Below are 5,413 nucleotides of genomic sequence, written 5' to 3' on the forward strand. Positions count from 1 at the left end.
TAACCACATAGTCGAGACGCACTACAAAAAAAATAGTCTATTAAGGCGCAAAAATTTAAGGTTTAACGACACTTTTTCGCGTCTTTAAATGCTTACCCACGCTTTTAAAAATGTCGTCACAAGCGTCATTAAATCGCGTGTCGTTAATTTTAACGACACATAAAACCTTGTTTGGGTAAATACAATCCAACGACATATCAAACACAAACGTCGTCATACTTCCAATGCTTGTATTTTTTGTGTCGTTATTTTTTTATATTATTTATTTTAAATTTTTGAAATTTCAACTACGTTTTAATAAAGCGTCGTGAAGTTAACCATACAATTTTTTTTATTATGCAATTCTATACTATTTTTTCCACGATTCATTATCACTAACAGAAGATTCAATAATGATATGTACAAATTCTTTACTTCCCACAAAAATAAACTATTTTACTTTTTTTAATCAATTTTTTTGGATTTAAGGACACTCACACACAAATATATATATATATATATATATATATATATATATATATATATATATATATATATATATATACTCATATATATAGAGTGAAGCTATAGAGAGGGATTCCCTTACTTTTAATTCTAAGAGAATAATAGAGTTATTCTAGTTACCAAACAATATTATAGTTATTTAATTAAACAAATTTAATTAAATTAAAATCCTAACAGCTTTCTCTCTCTTCTTCTATTGAACACGATCCACCATGCTCTCTCTCATTGTTCCACTTCACAACTGTCTATCTTCTTCTTCCCTGAAAGACTCACGACTCCAGCCAGATTAGAATTTATGAGTTTCTGGATTTTTTCCTAGATGGTCTGCATTTTTTTGTCTAAAAACATTCATGACTCTCTCTCATTTGATTTCGTGTCTGACATTCAAATCAAATAATAGTTTGATTTTTTTTTTGTTATTGAATTCATATTCTTATAATTGAAAGCCAATCAATGTGTTTTATTAATACGGTAAACGTTTATATGGTTGAAACATTTATAAGATTGAAAACATGCCGAAACTCTTCTTAATTTTATGATTCTCAATGATTAAAATGTTTATAAGATTCAAAACATTAAAAATCAGGCGGATGAATGTATCATTGTGCTTTTTAACTTTATTAGGTCTATATACAAGGATGTTGTAGATTTTGATTCCCAACCCAATGAAAACCTAGAAAGCAGCTATATTATCTCATTTTTACAAATTAACAATGGCCAATGAAAAAGAAATCGAGTATACAATTGTTTTTAGATAGCGGATTGTTGACAGAAACTCATCGATTCTGATCTGGCTGGAGCCCTGAATCTTTCAGGGAAGAAGAAGAGAAACAGTTGTGAAGTGGAACAAGGAGAGAGCGCACGGTGGATCGTGTTCAATAGAAGAAGAGAGAGAAAGCTGTTAGAGTTTTAATTTAATTAAATTTGTTTAATTAAATAACTATAATATTGTTTGGTAACTAGAATAACTCTATTATTCTCTTAGAATTAAAAGTAAGGAAAACCCTCTCTATAGCCTCACTCTATATATATATATATATATATAAACAATACAATAATATAATAAAGCACATCAATACCACTCTTATTGAGTAAAGATGTTATTATCAACTAGTAACATAGAACTCTGTTTTCCTAAAAGAAAAAAAAAATAGAACACAAATTTTAAGGCTATCAAGACTTATAAGTGAACCAAGAAGGACACTACAGAGTTTCTAAATTTCTATCAGTCTTTCACTTTACTAGCTTGATGAAATCAATCCACAATGTCAAATACAGATTTTCTTAGTTTTCTCCAACCTTGACAAGCTTTTCTGAGTACTTCAACAATAATTCCGGTTTCCAGCAAAACCTGCAAGTATTACAAAAGGATTAAACATTTAATTTTGTGTTCAACCAAACAGAACATCTGAAGTTTCAACTTGATAACACATAGAGGTACTAGATTAAATATAACCGACTATATATTTTCCTTTCATAACAAAAAATTGCTAAGTAATTTCACAATAGAATATAGTACACATTCTTAGCTTATGCATTCAAAGGTTATATAGTATCTCACTCAGAGTTCCTTTGACAGAACATAGTATCACTACAGAACAAAACAAGTTAAATCAGCAAATATGATAAACCGCGGGAAGAATCATTAATTTCACCCAAGTTGCATCCCTATCCCTGCAGGCATTCCAGGCCAGTTACTTGAGAATGATCAAGAAAAAGGTTCACCTGAGAAAAATAACCTTAAGCAGTCATTGATGAAGGTAGGAAATAATATAATTTGTAGTATAGAAAGAATAAATTTAGAAGCTGCAAACATTTCTAATAAACGAACTAAAATCATTAACAGTAAAAGCCAATGATAGGTCAGGCCAAGAGTTAGAATTCACAATAAAGATAGCGACATCATCCAAAATTCCCTTGATCCTAACTAAAGCATCAGGGATAAAATCAAACCAGTTGCAGTAGTCTTTTCCTAATAGAAAGTGGCTGCTGAATTGGTTTAGAATTGCATAAGAGAAAAAGCATATTTACCTCTAGAAAAAGGATGAACATCAACTCTGCATTCCTTTTGCAGTTAGACATTTAAAAGTTGTTCTTCTAGCAAATTCTGCTGACAAAGTAGCAAGAAGATTAAAAAAAAAAAGTGAAATTATTATCTTGCAGAATCACAATCACACAGCTCAGTATTATAAATCATATAGCCATTAGTCCAATAGCTGCAAAATGAGGAATATCCATATACCTCTATTTCAATGGAGTCTCTTTACTCAAATTTCTACACGATGCACTTATGAAATTAAACCCCTCCATAGTTGGTGGTGGTAATCCCTACAACAAATAAAGCCTTTAAATCAAACTCAATGAGTTAAAGTGGCAATAAATAATTTATTAAGGAACACAAACTTGCATTAGTTTGAACTCAAAAGATCAAATCTAAAGGGTCTTATTTGGTCAGCAAAGGAAAATTCTTGATGCAAAGAAACTTCCTCTGTAACCATTATAACCATTATACACGTAATCTGGAACTGAAAATAGTTGAAATAAAGAAACTTTGAACCTTATTTTACAAGCAAAACTTAAAAACAACTATGGAGTTTCAAGGTAACATTGATGAGTTGTCTCAAGCTCAAGCTCACATATATAAACACATGTACCATTATATGGAATCCATGTCTTTGAAATGTGCTATTCAGCTTGGAACTCCTGACATTATGCCAAAACATAAAAATCCCAAAAGTTAATTGAAAATATTACTTTCAATGGCCAATGAGACACCAAGGACTAATGGCAAAAGATGATATTTTGTGAATCGAAAACCCCAAAAGTGATCTAATTAGTCAAGGTGTAACGGTTCTGAAATCAAAGAGTTTTTAGCGAATGGAACTAGGGTTTCAAGAAAACAGAGGAAACTAAACTTCGAAATGAAAAATCTAATTTACCTATCCGAGATCCAATAGAGAGGGATGGAGAAACCGATTGAGATTCCACAGTAGAATATTTCTCTTTATAATCCACCATAGGAGAAGAAACAAGTAGATTCCGACGAGAAGGCTCAAACTGCTATTTCGATTAACGAAATCGATAGAGGAGGAAGCAAGGACTTGAACCAAGTTGTGCTAAGACTTGAGGCCGAGTAAGGTGGGAAGGAGGAGACATGACGAGGTCTAGAGGCTGGGTTGAATAGTGAGAGAGAGAGAGAGACGAGAGAGCGGGACTATGGAGGCATGACATGAGGGTTTATGGGTTTGTGAAGTCCGTATCTGTTGGATCAAAATAAAAAGGGGGAACTTTCTATTTTATTCCCGCTCGATGATGTTATGTATTTTTTTTAATTTTACTTTCAGATAGAACATTCATGGAATGTTATTTTTTTTTTAAATCAGCGTTGTTGAATTATTAGATATGGGGATAAAAAATAAAAAATAATAAAATGTAAATAATATCGGAACATTTTTTCACGATGCAAATACTAAACTGTCTTTAATTTTTTAAAAAAATAGCGATGTTTTGTATAAAAGCGTAGTTAATTTTTTTAAAATGCCATCATAAAATAAAAAGCTTCATCAAGTGATAGTAAAAACCGACAAAAATACATAAGTGTGGCTAAATATAAAAATATACAGACACATGTCAAAAAGCGTCGCTAAAAAAGTATCGTAATAGACTCTCTTTTTTGTAGTGACGTCTCTTTAACCTTGCCTAATCCCGTATTGGTCTTACCCAACACTTCGCTGCCAATACCCGACTAGGTCTTTAGACTGTGTACACAGGCCACGTTCCTCACTGAACATGGTCTTCAAATATCAAAACCAACCGTCCGGATTACTCTAGATGGATATATAAAACTCATAAGATCATGATGTCCTCAAACCTCTTTCCAAAATCAAATTTCCAAATAATTCCATAACAACAAAACCAAATCATTTGCCTTCAATTAACTATTTCACAAACAATCACAATTATTCAAAATAGTTTATAAACAAAATATCAAAATCCTTTAAAATTAAATATTCTTTTAATATAAATAAAATTATTAAAAACTCGTATAAAATAATCGATTCATAACTTAATTCAACTTCAAGAGTTAAATAGCTCAAAATATTATATCGTTTAAAAGTAAATATTCTTATCGGACCAATTCCGGTCACCGAAACAAAAATTCTAAACTGGATAATTAGTTTGAACTATGAATACTCTTAGACCACGTTAAACTACTAATAGTATATTCGCTCTAATTTTATATTCAAATTATATTTGAACTTTTATATTCAAATTGATATAGACTCTATTAAACAACTATCGGTATTAATCCTTCTAATTTATAACTTATTTTAACTCGACAATTTAAAGTCTCTAAAATGTTAATCAAACACTTTTACCGAACTATTTTCGTACACTTTTATCGGACTATCGGAATTGTAACGTGTAAACTAAACTAATATCGTTAACTACATCGAATGTTTAGTTAGACTCGTGACACTGCTACGAGTCTATCCGTACAAATTTTATTATTAATTTCTTTATATTATTATATTTTCTTTGACCGAAACCTCTAATTAATCGTCTATTAAATTCTTTCCGTGACCGTGAGCTAAACCTCTAATTGATCATCTATTTTAATATGTAATTGTCTAAATTTGATAGTTTCATTAATAGCTTATTGACTTAATAAATCACTATTCGTAAACTTGTTGAAATTTAATGAAACTATCGGAACCAAACTAAAATCATAGCTAGAATATTTTAAAAATAATTTAGATATAAAATACGATTATTTAGATATAAAATACAGTTACCGAAATATCATTGTCGATCAACGAAAATTCGTCGTTGTAACTCGTTGATATAACACCGATGAATTTCATTGTCGATCAACGAAAATTCGTCGTTGTAACTCGTTGATATAACA

At 30.5% G+C, this 5,413-nt stretch overlaps 1 long non-coding RNA gene across 1 annotated transcript; it reads right to left on the minus strand.

Annotated features, from left to right (window-relative positions):
• Window positions 1–1,618: 1,618 nt before the first annotated feature.
• Window positions 1,619–5,118, minus strand: LOC136203219 (uncharacterized). The gene is made up of 4 exons (XR_010674749.1): window positions 3,444–5,118; window positions 2,747–2,832; window positions 2,536–2,611; window positions 1,619–2,229 (listed from the first exon to the last, which is right to left on the minus strand). It is a non-coding gene; the product is annotated as an uncharacterized lncRNA (long non-coding RNA).
• Between the last annotated feature and the right edge of the window lie 295 nt (window positions 5,119–5,413).

The sequence above is a fragment of the Euphorbia lathyris genome, chromosome 8 (assembly GCF_963576675.1).
Source record: "Euphorbia lathyris chromosome 8, ddEupLath1.1, whole genome shotgun sequence".
Lineage (NCBI taxonomy): Eukaryota > Viridiplantae > Streptophyta > Magnoliopsida > Malpighiales > Euphorbiaceae > Euphorbia > Euphorbia lathyris.